The sequence below is a fragment of the Glycine max genome, chromosome 11, assembly GCF_000004515.6.
Source record: "Glycine max cultivar Williams 82 chromosome 11, Glycine_max_v4.0, whole genome shotgun sequence".
NCBI lineage: Eukaryota > Viridiplantae > Streptophyta > Magnoliopsida > Fabales > Fabaceae > Glycine > Glycine max.
Genome location: NC_038247.2, coordinates 32,661,631 through 32,677,814, shown reverse-complemented (window position 1 = coordinate 32,677,814; position 16,184 = coordinate 32,661,631). Strand labels below are relative to the sequence as shown.

Genomic DNA, 16,184 nt, shown 5'->3' with positions numbered 1-16,184 from the left:
TTTCAAACAGGGAGATAAAAAGGATCTTGGAGAAGATTGTGCAGCCGAACAGGAAGGATTGGAGGACTAGGCGAGGATGATGCTCTTTGGGCGCATAGGATTGCCTACAAAGCACCTATAGGAATGTCTCCCTATCGGGTTGTCTTTCGCAAAGCATGTCATCTTCCTGTAGAGATAGAGCATAGAGCCTACTGGGCTGTAAAGAGCTGCAACTTCTCTATTAATCAGGCTGGAGAGGAAAGGAAGTTGCAACTAAGTGAGCTAGATGAGATCCGGTTAGAAGCCTATGAGAATTCCAAATTCTACAAGGAGAAGACCAAGAAATTCCATGACAGCTTGATAGTTAAGAAGAACTTCATGGTTGGACAGAAATTTTTGTTGTATAACTCTAGGCTCAGACTCATGAGTGGTAAGTTGAGGTCAAAGAGGATTGGTCCTTTTGTGGTGACTAATGTTTTTCCTTATGGTACAGTTGAGATCAAAAGTGAATCCACAGATAAGAGCTTCAAGGTCAATGGACATCGGCTGAAACCATTCCTCACAAATCCCTCCTTAGTGGATGTAGTGGTGGAGGAAACCTCCTTACTTCACCCTACTTCTCTTCTGCCATGACTTAAGGAGTTTTCTTTTTCTGTCTCCTTCTTTACTTTTATTGCACTTGTCCAAATTTATTGATTGTTCTGATTGCTCTTGATCTTATGATTGTGCTACATTGAGGACAATGTGTTGTTTAAGTGTGGGGGGAGATTGTCCTTTGTTGTTGTTTTCTAGGTTAATTTTGTTATTTTTGTTAATTGTGTTATTTTGGTTTTATGTTTTGTGTACAACATTTCATGTTTCTCTTTGAATTTTGGGTTATGTATAGGTAATGGGTAATTGTTTTTGAAATAGGAGTTTCTTGGCATTTTGTGAATTGAAATCCTTGTTTTTATCTTCATGTCAAGTTAGTTTTGAAAGGTTGAATTGAAAGTGATAGATTTACCCTTGGTAAGATTTTGAGCCATCATCATCTATTTTATTTGGTGTGTTTTGCCCATTGATTGCTTGCACAATAGCCTTGGCTTGACTCTTGTTGATACTTCTTGGTTCACATGCATGTTGGGAGATGATTTAGGCATTTTTGTTCTTATAAGCCTCTAGCCAAATGAGCCTACCTTGAATTAATTCTTTTGATAGCCCCTTTGAGCCTATGTTCCCCTTTCTTTGTTTTGAAGCTCATTACAAGTCTTAAGTGAAAAAACCATGATCTCACCCTACCCTTAAGTGTGGAGCTTTGGAATTGTTTTGGAAATAAGTGTGTGTGTGTGTGTGGGGGGGGGGGGGGGGGGTATGTTTCATTGGATGATATGTTTTTGTTGGCCATGCTTGATGATGTATTTTGGCCATGCTTGATGTATATACATATATTAACTAATTGTTGCTTTATTTTTCAAATATTCAAAATGCTTTAAAATTTTCGTTTTCAAATATTCAAAATGCTTTTAAATTTTCATTATCTGCTTAAAAAAATGAAACAAATAAAAAAAATATAAAAAGAATGAAGTTGAATAAATGAGGTCTTGTTTTGAGGACTTGGATTGGTTTGAAGACTTGGTTGATTTTGTTGATATTGGAGGTTTTGGATTTACTACTTTTGCTTAATTTCCACTTGTTTCCCATTGCTCCTCTATTCCTTTGGGTTTTAGCTACTTATCCCATACTTTCCTCATGTGTATGTGTTTGTCGAGTTTGGTTGTCAATTTTAGAGTTTTGTCAAGTCTATGTGGTGTTTGTTTTCATGGGTGCTCTGAGAGTAAACAATAGCCTAGACACTTGAGAGATAGAGTACATATCTTGTGAGGCTTTATCACTTTTCATTCTTGAGTTGATTGACTATCTTGCCATGTTTGAGGTGCTTGGATGATTTTCATGATTGTCTTGATTCTTTAACTATTTACATGTTGGATGTTACCCATTCCTTTAATTTCTTGAGATTCATTGAGAAATATGTAATTGTTTTTGTGTTTGTTTGTCTCTCTTTAATGTCTTTGGATTTGTTCATTGCTCTGCTTTTTGATTTTGCCCAGGAGTGCAAAAAGCTAAGTGTGGGAGATTTTGATGTGTCATTATTTTCTCCTATTTCTTAACCCTTTTTGTCACCATTTTAATTACTGATTAGCCTTAATTTTCAAATTAATTATGCAGTTTTATCATTTGAGCCTACTTGACTAATTTTGTGTTTTTAATTTAATTTCAGAAGAATTATAAGCAATTGGGCTTGAATCCTGAATTAGGCTGAACCGGCTTGGACTTGAAGAGAGCAGACAATTTTATTTTATTTCATCCAATTTTATTTTATGTCGTCTAGTTTTATTTTATTTCGTTTTGGGCTTGGACTTAGCAAATTTGTAAGCTTGGGGCTGAGGACCTATATAGCAACACTAGGGTTTTAGTATTAGAGAGCATGGACTTAGGAGAAGAATTTTAGGGTTTTGCATGTTACTGTTCACGCGCACTGTTCACGTAGCAATAAATTTCGTTTTCTGCTTCAATTTGCAATTTTGTTTTCTGCTTCTGCCCTTGAATTTGTTTTCGTTTTTTGCTGATTAATGAAAGGCTGAGTTTCCAGTGTTGTTTTCTCTTGAGGATCAAGCACAACTCTCTTTGAGGTTTTTTTTATTACTATTGAATTTTGATAAGTTTTTCCCCTTCACCAATTGCTCTGTATTTGTTGCTATTAATCCATGCATGCCTAATGCTTGATTAATTGTCTTTGTGCTTAATTTATGTTCATGCTTAATGATCAGTTTCGTTCATGCTTAATGGACATGTGAGAAGGATTAATTGGTGTATGTGTTGCTTAATCACATAATGACAGCCTTATGTTAATTTTTGCTTAGTCAATTAATTTCAGGTAGGATTAAGTGGTTGAACTGATTAAGGATAAATTCTCGTAACCTAGGATAAGAGACTTGCTTGTGAATCTAGGGAAAACAACATGTTTTTAATTCTGTTATTTTCTTATTCCAGTTACTTGCTGTTTAAATTACAAAAACAAACAAACCCCCCCAAGTCATTACTGTTTGATTAACATATGTTATGAACGTTTGGTTGATCATTGCTCACTGAGAGACGACCTAGGATCACTTCCTAGATACTGCATTTTTAATGTTTATTTGATTCAGATACAGCCTCGATCAGTATAGCATATTCATGGGCAGGGAGTTCAAGTGGAAGAAGAATGATAAATAGAGGGCTAGAGAAAAATGCAAGAAGGCATGTTGTGATTGGGAGATCTACTGTGCAAAGAATGAACACAAAAACTGTTTTCAAATCAAGTCATTTATGCATGAGCATAAATGCTACAGAGAAATCAAGAACAAACAAGCAAATAGAGAGTGGGTGGTCAGCAAACTTGAGGCCAAACTCAAAATCCAGCCAAGCCTTAAATGTGTTGAAGCTTTGGTCTGTGAAATGAAATTATATTTTCCCTTTTGTCTGTTATTGTTATTGATGTGATTTCTGATATGCAGGTGAAGGACCTATATCACATGCACAACCATATACCACGCCTTCAATAACAGTATTTAGTATTTACAGAAAAATAAATATGATATGACTAGTGACTTCGTGCAAAATTTGCATGATTGAAAACGGAATCAAAAATAATGATGTAAATTCTGAAGAGAAATTTTCCAATTTGGAATAAAAAATAATGTTAAATTCATTTTAATCGCATCACAATTCACAACTAATCTAACATAGTAAATTATTTAAAAATTTTCTTATTGTTCACTCCTAATATGGTAGTTACTAGAAATAACATACTTAAACATAGGGTTTAGCTAGGCCTACTCTCACTGTTAGATGTATCATTAAAATTCTCTGATTGAGATGCACAGAGCCAGAAGTATTTGTGCACTAGATACTAAATCAAAAGCCTGTAAAGTACTCATAATCATAGCAGTGGGAGAAGGTAGGCGAGTGAGACATATCATATTTTTCATGAAGCCAAAGGACTAGGGAACAACAACAAGAAAAATGCTGATGAAGCCAAATTAACTCAAATTTCTACTGGTTGTCAATAAAAAATGCCAAGAAGCATTATAAGCAGAAAATATGGAAATTACTTTGTTGTACCACATCTGACAGCAGTAGACACCAACAATTAACAGTTTATTAGAATATCACTGGTCTTAATCCTAACTTAATCTTTATATTTTTCTGTCAATGCATAGTAGGCCAATGAGACGCACATAACTGATCAACATGCACATAAGAGTAGAGGCAAGGAGGCAAGATGAAGAGGTGGCAAAAAGCCAGAAGCAATAGAAGTTGCGCTTATAACAAATAAATGAATATGTTTAGATAATGATAAATAAATAAAAATAAAATTATACTTAATTGAAGTGGGTTTAGGTGAATTGATTAAACTACATTTTCCCCCTTTAATTAGCAAACATCAACACCAGAAAAGTATAACCAATTATATGATATTTGATCAAGTTGAGCATCATTCTATTGTTCTACAAAGTAATTGACAGTAGATAGACCTAAATCAAATTTCAAATGAAAAACTTGAGGAACTGCAAAGTAACTAACAGTAGTAACAAAAACTTGAGGAACTTCATTCACAATATTTCTTCAGCAAAACAACACTTATAATATTAGAAGATGTTACTAGAAATTATTCCTAAAATATATTCCCCCTAAAACTAACATTATAATTAAAATTGAAAAATCTAACAGCACAATGTTTGTTAAATTTCTCATTTTCTTCTATAATGCTTCAATTTGTAGGTTCAAATCAGTTACTATCATTGATTCTCTTGTGACAGAAGAAGGATTAGAAACTTGGTTTTCTTCTTCAACTCATTGAAAAAATTGACAGTTATCTGGGTCTGTTTGGGGGCAATGCATAAGTATAGAATAACTGATGTGTCATTATTTTGTCCTATTTCTTAATCCTTTTTGTCACAATTATAATTATTGATTAGCCATAACTGTCAAATTAATTATGCAGTTTTATCATTTGGGCCTACTGATTTTGTGTTTTTAATTTAATTTCAGGAGAATTATAAGCAATTGGGTTGAATCCGGAATTGGGCTTGAACTTGAAGAGAGCAGACAATTTATTCTACCAAATCTTATCTTATCCAGATTTTATCTCATCTAGATATTATTTCATCTAGATTTTATCTTATCTTATCTAGATTAATTTTCATCTAGATTTTATTTTATCAAATCTTATCTTGTCCAGATTTTATTTTATTTATGGGCTTAGACTTAAAACAAATTTGTAAGCTTTGGGGCTGGGAACCTATATAACAACACCAAGGTTCTAGTTTTTTAGTCTTTATGTTTTGGGAGAAAGAATAATTTTAGGTTTTGCAATTCCAGTTTTTACCATTCACGTAGCAATAAAATTTCGTTTTCTGCTTCAATCTGCAATTTCATTTTCTACTAATTAATGGAAGGCTAAGTCTCCAGCGTTGTTTTCTCTTGAGGATTAAGCACAACTCTCTTTGAGGTTTGATTATTACTATTGAATTCTGCTTAGTTTTTCCTTTTCACCAATTACTCTGTATTTGTTGCTATTAATCCATGCATGCTTAGTGCTTGATTAATTGTCTCTGTGCTTAATTTACGTTCATGCTTAATGATCAATTTCGTTCATGATTAATTGGTGTATGTGTTGCTTAATCACATAATGACAACCTTATGTTAATTTTTGCTTAGTAATTTAATTTAAGGTTGGATTAAGTGGTTGAACTGATAAAGGATAAATTCTCGTAACCTAGGATAAAAGACTTGCTTGTGAATCAAGGGGAAACAACATGTTTTAATTCTGTTATTTTCTAATTAAAAATTGCTCGGTGTTTAAATTACAAAAACAAACAACCCCCCAATTAGTTACTGTTTTATCACTATCTGTTATGAATGTTTGGTTGATCATTGCTCATTGGGAGACGACCTAGGATCACTTCCTAGATACTGCATTTTTAATGTTTATTTGATTCGGGTACGACCTTAATCAAATTTGGTGCTGTTGCCGGGGAGCAGTGGGCCAAAGGTTCATAATAGTGTTGAGTTATCTTATTTTGTGTAGCGTTCTGTTTTGCATTTTAGTTGCATTCCCTGTTTAGCGACTGTTTTTAGCAATTGATTCAGCGATTGATTCAGCTTTGTGTTTTGCTGTAAACAGTGTGAACAGTGATTAGCGACTGGGAATTAGCGACTGATTTTGTAATTTAATTAACGATTTTTTTGTATAGTTAGAATTTTTATTTTTGGCTGATTTTTTGTGAGGTAGCTTCTTTTGATCCTTATTTTGTGTGAAAAATACCAGGAGTAGTTGGTGTGACAGTATTCGAGAGAGACAAAAATTTTGGGAACTTGTTTTTAGCAAAACTTAAAATGGCCATAACTTTTGCTCTGGGTTTTAGAACGACTATTATTATATATATATTTGGGGTAGAAAAAAAATTTCCGACACTGTTTTAGCCAGTTGGGGTCTCCCAAGCTCCAAAAATTAGTCGTTTACTAAGTTTTTTATTTTTTTTTATTTTTTAAGTATTATTGTCCTATTTTTCTAAACTTTGCTTAGGTAGTTTTCATAGTTATACTTTGAATTTTTGTTTGAAATTTTTTTTCTATCTTTTCATGATTTTAGGGTGTTCCTCACAAAATTTGAGCTCATTTTGATATCGTTTGAGTATAGCTATAGTTTTACCCCCTTGTTAGGTGCTTGTTGAGAAACACATTATTTGCTGCATATAGTGCATGACTAGGGGCAATCCAGGTGATTTACAACCCTTTGATCCTGAAATAGATAGAACCTTTCATAGATTAGTTAGGCATAATGTGCATCCTGGTCATTCTGTGCATTCTATTGAGGGTGATTCTGAATATTTTGATTTTGAACATTCCACTACTAACTTTCATACTGAGAACATGGCTCAACCTCCACCTCATGAGAGGACTCTTAGGGAGATGGCTGCACCTGATTTCACTTATGAAAGCTTGTTTATTCAATATCCTGATGAGGGTGTTCCATATGTTCTCAAGACTGGACTAATACATTTGCTGCCCAAGTTTCATGGTCTTGCAGGTGAAGATCCTCATAAGCATCTTAAGGAGTTCCATATTGTTTGTTTCACCATGAAGCCCCCTGATGTCCAAGAAGACCATATCTTTCTAAAGGCTTTTCCTCATTCTTTGGAGGGAGTGGCAAAAGATTGGCTATACTACCTTGCTCCCAGGTCCATTTTCAGCTGGGATAACCTTAAGAGGGTGTTCTTGGAGAAATTCTTCCCTACATCTAGGACCACTGCCATCAGAAAAGACATTTCAGGCATCAGGAAACTTAGTGGAGAAAGCTTGTATGAGTACTGGGAAAGATTCAAGAAATTGTGTGCAAGCTATCCTCACCACCAAACTTCTGAGCAACTCCTTCTTCAATATTTCTATGAGGGACTTAGCAACATGGAGAGGAGTATGATTGATGCTGCCAATGGTGGAGCTCTTGGTGATATGACCCCTGCTGAAGCTAGGAATTTGATTGAGAAGATGGCTTCCAATTCCCAACAACTCAGTGCAAGAAATGATGCTATTGCTCTTAGAGGTGTCCATGAGGTGGCCACAGATTCATCTTCATCTACTGAAAATAAAAAGCTTGAAGGAAAACTTGATGCCTTGGTCAACCTAGTAACTCAGCTTGCCATGAATAAGAAATCTACACTTGTTGCAAGAGTCTGTGGTCTATGTTCTTCTGCAGATCACCATACAGAAATCTGTCCTTTTTTGCAGCAATCTGGAGTCAATGAGCAACCTGAAGCTTATGCTGCAAACATTTATAATAGACCTCATCAGCAGCAAAACCAACAACACCAGAATAATTATGACCTTTCAAGCAATAGATACAATCCAGGTTGGAGGAATCATCCAAATCTGAGATGGACAAGCCCTCCACAACAACAACAACCTGTCCCTCCCTTTCAGAATGTTGTTGGTCCAAGCAAGCCATATGTTCCTCCTTTCATACAACAGCAGTCACAACAAAGACAACAAGCAACTGAGGCTCCTCCTCAACCTTCCTTAGAAGAGTTAGTGAGGCAAATGACCATCCAGAATATGCAATTTCAGTAAGAGACAAGAGCCTCCATTCAGATGGGGCAGATGGCTACTCAGTTGAACCAAGCTTAGTCCTAAAATTCTAACAAATTGCCTTCACAAACTGTGCAGAATCCGAAAAATGTGAGTGCCATCACCTTGAGGTATGGCAACCAAATGCAAGTGCCTCCACCAGTAGCAGCATCTGCACTTGAACCTGTCAACCTTCATTCTACACCTGAAAAAGAGGATGAGTTAGTTGCACAAAAGAGAAAGCTTCCTAACAAAAATTTTCATGCAGGTAGACCTTTTTCTAGTAATTCCAACTAACAGCAGCCTCCTATCCCTCTTCCATTCCCACCTAGAGCAATTCCAAACAAAAAGATGGAAGAAGCGGAAAAGGAGATCTTGGAGACCTTCAGAAAAGTAGAGGTGAACATACCTCTGCTAGATGCCATCAAGCAGATTCCAAGATATGTCAAGTTTCTAAAGGAGCTGTGCACCCACAAAAGGAAGTTCAAGGGAAATGAAAGGATTAGCATGGGTAGAAAGGTGTCAGCATTGATAGGTAAATTTGTTCCTCACATTCCTGAGAAATGTACGGACCCAGGTACTTTCTGTATACCTTGCATTATTGGGAACAATAAATTTGAGAATGCCATGCTAGATCTAGGAGCATTGGTTAGTGTCACGCCTCTGTCCATTTTCAATTCTTTATCTCTTGGACCTTTGCAATCTACAGATGTGGTGATTCATTTGGCAAATAGAAGTGTTGCTTACCTCGCAGGTTTCATAGAGGATGTGCTGGTTCGGGTTGGTGAACTTATTTTTCCTGTTGATTTTTATGTTCTTAATATGGAAGAGGAATTTTCCCATGGTTCAGTTCCAATTATTTTAGGCAAACCATTTATGAAAACAGCCCGAACCAAGATAGATGTTTATGCTGACACATTGTCTATGGAATTTGGTGATATTGTTGTTCATTTTAACATTCTTGATGCCATGAAACATCCATATGAGGATCATTCTACTTTTCATGCTGAGATAATTGATCAGATTGTTGATGATTATATGTTTGATTTTGATTATGTTCTTCATGGTAGGAAACATCCATTTTTATCTGATCTGCATACTTGTCATTGCTTATGCATTGAATCTGAATCTGAGTTTGAATTTGATCTTGTATCTGATTTTTATGTTGAGAGTGAATTTGAATTTGAGTCTGGTGTTGTACCTCGTGATGTTGATTTTTTAGAGTCAGAATGCACTAACCATGTTGCAGAAAGTATATATACTTCTAACATGCTTTATGAGGTACAGGCTGAGGAACCTTCTTCTTCTCCTACCCTAGTTCCTCCCATTGTTCAGCCACCACCCACACCAGAGTTGAAGCCCTTACTAGAAAACCTCAAATATGCTTACTTGGAGGACAAGGAAAAGTTTCCAGTGATCATCTCTGCCTCCCTTTCTCCTGAGCAAGAGGATAAGTTGTTGCTAGTTCTCAAGAAGCATAAGAAAGCCATTGGATGGACTTTAGCAGACATTCCTAGTATTAGTCCATCTACCTACATGCACAGGATACTTTTAGAGGATGAAGCTAAGCCAGTGAGGCAGCCACAACGGTGACTCAACCCCTTCATTCTAGATGTGGTGAAAAAGGAGGTGACCAAGCTCTTACAAGCTGGAATCATCTACCTCATTTTTGACAGCCAGTGGGTGAGTCTAGTCCAAGTGGTTCCTAAGAAGACAGGCCTCACAGTGATCAAGAATGAAAAGGATGAGCTTATCCCCACAAGAGTGCAGAACATTTGGCGAGTCTGCATTGATTATAAAAGGCTAAACCAGGTAACCATAAAAGATCATTTTCCCCTACCATTCATTGATCAAATGCTTGAGCGCTTGGTAGGTAAGTCTCATTACTGTTTTCTTGATGGTTTTTCTGGTTATTTACAAATTCATATTGCTCCTGAGGATCAAGAAAAGACCACATTCACCTGTCCCTTTGGCACTTTTGCCTATAGGAGGATGCCCTTTGGCCTATGCAACGCCCCTGGTACCTTCCAGCGGTGTATGCTTAGCATTTTTAGTGATTTTTTAGAGAGTTGCATAGAGGTGTTTATGGATGATTTTATTGTTTATGGATCCTCTTTTGATGCATGTTTGGATAGTCTAGATAGAGTTCTTAATATATGCATTGAAACTAACCTTGTGCTGAATTTTGAAAAATGTCACTTCATGGTAGAACAAGGTATAGTTTTAGGGCATATCATTTTGAATAGGGGCATAGAGGTAGACCCTGCAAAAATAGCTGTTATTTCATAATTTCCTCACCCCTCTTTCGTGCGAGATGTTCGTTCTTTTCTTGGTCATGCAGGGTTTTATAGGCGCTTTATCAAGGATTTTAGCAAAGTGGCCCTTCCACTATCCAATCTATTGCAAAAGGAGGTGGAGTTTGATTTTGATGACCAATGCAAAAAGGCTTTTGATTGCCTCAAGCATGTGATGACTACCACCCCTATCATTCAAGCACCTGATTGGACAGCCCCGTTTGAGCTAATGTGTGATGCATCCAATTACGCATTGGGGGCTGCCCTTGCTCAAAAGATTGATAAGCTGCCTCAGGTGATCTACTACGCTTCAAGAACTTTGGATGCTGCTCAAGCAAATTACATTACCACAGAGAAGGAGCTATTAGCAATAGTTTTTTCTCTTGAAAAATTTCGTTCATATTTGCTTGGTACTCGTGTTATTGTTTATACTGACCATGCAGCTCTAAAGTACCTATTGAAGAAGGCTGAATCAAAGCCCAGATTAATTAGGTGGATGCTTTGGCTCCAAGAGTTTGATTTAGAGATTCGTGATCAGAGTAGTGCACAGAACCTCGTGGCTGACCATCTGAGTAGGATTGAGCGTTTGTCTGAGGACTCACCCATTCAGGATGATTTTCCGGATGACCATTTGTACATTCTGTATAGTATTTCTAATTCCTTCCCCACTCCCTGGTTTGCTAATATTGTGAATTATTTGGTTGCTTCTGTTTTTCCTCCCTTAACATCTAAAGCTCAAAAATGATAAAATTAAGAGCGATGCTAAGCATTATATTTGGGATGACCCCTATTTGTGGAAGTTGTACAGTGACCAGGTTATTAGGAGATGCATTCCAGACCATGAGATTGACTCAGTCCTGCAATTCTGTCATTCTTCTGCACCAGGTGGCCATCTTGGCATACAGAGGACAACTGACAAGGTGCTTGACTGCGGTTTGTATTGGCCCACCATTTCCAAGGATGTGTGGAGAATCTATAGCACTTATGAGCCTTGTCAGAGAGCAGGCAGCTCACCTTCATGGAGACAACAAATGCCTCAACAACCCATGTTATTCTGTGAGGTGTTTGATGTCTGGGGTATAGATTTTATGGGGCCTTTCCCTGTCTCTTTTGGTTTTGTTTATATTCTCCTTGCTGTTGATTATGTTTCAAAATGGATGGAAGCCAAACCCACCAGAACTAACGATGCTAAGGTCGTTGTGGATTTTGTTAGATCTAATCTGTTTTGCAGGTTTGGAGTCCCTAAAGCCATCGTTAGTGATCAAGGCACCCATTTTTGTAACAGATCCATGTATGCTTTGCTAAAAAAGTATGGGGTCGTGCACAAAATTTCCATACCTTACCACCCCCAAACTAATGGGCAGGCTGAGATTTCAAATAGGGAGATAAAAATGATCTTGGTGAAGATTGTGCAGCTGAACAGAAAGGATTGGAGCACCAGGCTAGATGATGCTCTTTGGGCGCATAGGACTGCCTACAAAGCACCCATAGGAATGTCTCCTTATCGGGTTGTCTTTGGCAAGGCATGCCATCTTCCTGTAGAGATAGTGCATAGAGCCTACTGGGCTGTAAAGACCTGCAACTTCTCTATGATCAGGCTGGAGAGGAAAGGAAGTTGCAACTAATTGAGCTAGATGAGATCTATTTAGAAGCCTATGAGAATTCCATATTCTACAAGGAGAAGACCAAGAAGTTCCATGACAGCCTAATAGCTAAAAAGGACTTCGTGGTTGAACATAAAGTTTTATTTTATAACTCTAGGCTCGAACTCATGAGTGGTAAGTTGAGGTCAAAGTGGATTGGTCCTTTTGTGGTGACTAATGTTTTTCCTTATGATACAGTTGAGATCAAAAGTGAATCCACAGATAAGAGCTTCAAGGTCAATGGACACCGGCTGAAACCATTCCTCACAAATCCCTTCTTAGTGGATGTAATGGTGGAGGAGACCTCCTTACTTCACTTTGTTTGGGGTTTTCTAGGTTAATTTTGTTATTTTGGTTTTATGTTTTGTGTACAACATTGCATGTTTCTCTTGGTTATTTTTCTGTCTCCTTCTTTACTTTTATTGCACTTGTCCAAATTTATTGATTGTGTTGATTGTTCTTGATCTTATGATTGTGCTACATTGAGGACAATGTGTTGTTTAAGTGTGAGGGGGGGGGGGAGATTGTTCTTTAATTTTGTTGGGTATTCTAGTTTAATTTTATTAGGTTTTTTTTTCTAGGTTAATTTTGTTATTTTGGTTTTATGTTGTGTACAACATTGCATGTTCCTCTTTGCATTTTGGGTTATATACAGGTAATGGGTAATTGTTTTTGAAATAGGAGTCTCTTGGCATTTTGTGAATTGAAACCCTTGTTTTTCTCTACATGTCAAGTTAGTTTTGAAAGTTCGAATTGAAAGTGATAGATTTACCCCTGGTGAGAATTTGAGCCATCATCATTTATTTTATTCGGTGTGTTTTGCCCTATTGATTGCTTGCACAATAGCCTTAGCTTGACTCTTGTTGATACTTCTTGGTTCACATGCATGTTGGGAGATGATTTAGGCATTTTGTTCTTATAAGCCTCTAGTCAAATGAGCCTACCTTGAATTAATTCCTTTGATAGCCCCTTTGAGCCTATGTTCCCCTTTCTTTGTTTTGAAGCTCATTACAAACCTTAAGTGAAAAACCATGATTTCACCCTACCCTTCAAATACTTCAATTGAAATTCTTTTATTTTCAAAATTTTGTGTTTGGATAAAAAAAAGTTAAAATTATAAGGGTGAAAAAAAATGAATGAAAAAAAAGAAAAGATATGATTGATGTGTTAGTCATACGTGTTCTTCTACGTTCAGACCCGATCGATGTTCCACAATCTCATACTGTGTTCCTTGAAGAAAAGTGTAAGAAGAGAATTTCAATTTCTCACATTTTAGAAGGAAATTGAAATTCCAGATTTTTAGTTGTTTAAAATTCTGTTTTAAAATTTCAAAATTTTAAATTCTTCACAAAAAAACATCCAAACAATGAGTTCTAGATTACAGAAATTCAAATTCTTTGATAAATTACTTTCCTCAGTTAAAATTCTCTATCCAAACATACTATAAAGGAATTTTGGAGCTTTGGAATTGTTTTGGGAATAAGTGTGAGAGGGGGTATGCTTCATTGGATGATATGTTTTTATTGGCCATGCTTGATGATGTATACATATATTGCCTAATTGTTGCTTTATTTTTCAAATGCTTTCAATTGCTATTGTTCATGTTCAAAAAAAAAAAATACAAAAAAAAAACAAAAAAAAAACAAAAAAAAAAAAAACAGAAAAAGAATGAAGTTGAATAAATGAGGTCTTGGTTTGAAGACTTGGATTGGTTTGAGGACTTGGTTGATTTTGTTTTGGGTTTACTTTTTAAAGCTTAATTTGTAATTTTGGTTTTGGGGTTTATCACTTTTTCTTACTTCCCACTTATTCCCCATTGCTCCTCTATTCCTTTGGGTTTTAGCTACTATCCCATACTTTCCTCTACCTTGTCCTTGGCCCCGTTACAACCTTAAAAGACCTTTTGATCCTTATGTGCATGTGTTTGTGATATGGTTGTCAATTTTAGAGTCTTGCCAAGTCTATGTGGTGTTTGTTTTCATGGGTGCTCTGAGAGTAAACAATAGTCTAGACACTTGAGAGATAGAGTGCATATCTGGTGAGACTTTATCATTTTTCATTCTTGAGCTGATTGACTATCTTGCCATGTTTGAGATGCTTGGATGATTTTCATGACTGCCTTGATTCTTTAACTCTTTACGTGTTGGATGTTACCCATTCTTTTCATTCCTTGGGATTCATTGAGAAATATGTAATTGTTTTTGTGTCTATTTGTTTCTCTTTAATGTCTCTGGATTTGTTCCTTGCTTTGCTTTTTGATTTTGCCCAGGAGTGCAAAAGGCTAAGTGTGAGGGGGATTTGACGTGTCATTATTTTCTCCTATTTCTTAACCATTTTTGTCACCATTTTAATTACTGATTAGCCTTAATTGTAAAATTAATTATACAGTTTTATCATTTGGGCCTACTGATTTTGTGTTTTTAATTTAATTTCAAGAGAATTATAAGCAATTGGGCTTGAATCCGGAATTGGGCTTGGACTTGAAGAGAGCAGACAATTTTATTCTACCAAATCTTATCTTATCCAAATTTTATCTCATCTAGATATTATTTCATCTAGATTTTATCTTATCTTATCTTATCAAGATTTTATTTCATCTAGATTTTATTTTATCAAATCTTATCTTATCTTGTCTAGATTTTATTTTATTTATGGGCTTGGACTTAAAACAGGTTTGTAAGCTTTGGGGCTGTGAACCTATATAACAACACCAAGGTTCTAGTTTTTTAGTCTTTTCATTTTGGGAGAAAGAATAATTTTAGATTTTGCAATTCCAGTTTTTACTATTCACGTAGCAATAAAATTTCATTTTCTGCTTCAATCTGCAATTTCGTTTTCTATTGATTAATGGAAGGCTAAGTCTCCAGCGTTGTTTTCTCTTGAAGATCAAGCACAACTATCTTTGAAGTTTTATTATTACTATTGAATTCTGCTCAGTTTTTCCTCTTCACTAATTACTCTGTATTTGTAGCTATTAATCCATGCATGCTTAGTGCTTGATTAATTGTCTCTGTGCTTAATTTACGTTTATGCTTAATGATCAGTTTCGTTCATGATTAATTGGTGTATGTGTTGCTTAATCACATAATGATAACCTTATTTTATTTTTCGCTTAGTAATTTAATTTAAGGTTGGATTAAGTGGTTGAACTGATAAAGGATAAATTCTCGTAACCTAGGATAAGAGACTTGCTTGTGAATCAAGGGGAAAGACCATGTTTTATTCTGTTATTTTCTAATTAAAAATTGCTCGCTGTTTAAATTAAAAAAACAAACAACCCCCAATTCGTTACTGTTTTATCACTATCTGTTATGAACGTTTGGTTGACCATTGCTCGTTGGGAGACGACCTAGGATCATTTCCTAAATACTGCATTTTTAATGTTTATTTGATTCGGGTACGGCCTCGATCAATAACCTTCCTGGGTTCCTCCTTGTTCTTGCAGTTCGAATAGCTGCACGTCTTCCATAGTGGCATTGGCGAATGGTTCTACCAGAAAATGCAGAAGAACTGCCACTTGCAGACATGGAGAAATCATAGCCCACTAGGAAGAAGATGGAGTGAGGGGAGGAAAAAGATGGAGTGAGGGGGACAAATAAGACCAGGGAGAAACACACACACACACTTAAGACTCCACCAAGTTGGAATTGAGAGGAGAGAAGCTTTACAAATCCTAATTTGAGGAAGAAGAAGCAAGTGAAGAAGAAAATATTTGACAGCTTTTTAAATTTTGCATCAAAGTCTAGTCTACTTGTCACAATCTGGAACAATTTGCCACGTTGGATAGTCTATGTGGCACTAAAATTGTCAACAATGCACCTTACTAACGACATTACTTTTAAATTTAACGGCAAGAACTATTTTACAAAACTTATGTAAAGATAGAGACTATTTTTTATATTTAAAAAAGATAGGGACTAATTTGCAAAAGAAGTCAAAAGTCAGGGACCGGAATGCCTATATACTGCTATCCCAAGGCATAAAAATTACTAGGTGTTCTCTCCAATTCACAAATCAAAAGAATTTTCCAATTACAATAAATAATTAATTAGGATCATGCAAGCAGGTGATCAAGCCAAAAACACACATTAGGTATAGAAGAGAAATAATATAACAATGTTTT

General features: G+C 36.0%; 1 pseudogene; it reads left to right on the top strand.

The window, feature by feature from the left end:
• LOC100789325 (uncharacterized) overlaps nucleotides 1-16,184 on the top strand; it is a 120,020-nt pseudogene that overhangs the window by 93,317 nt on the left and 10,519 nt on the right.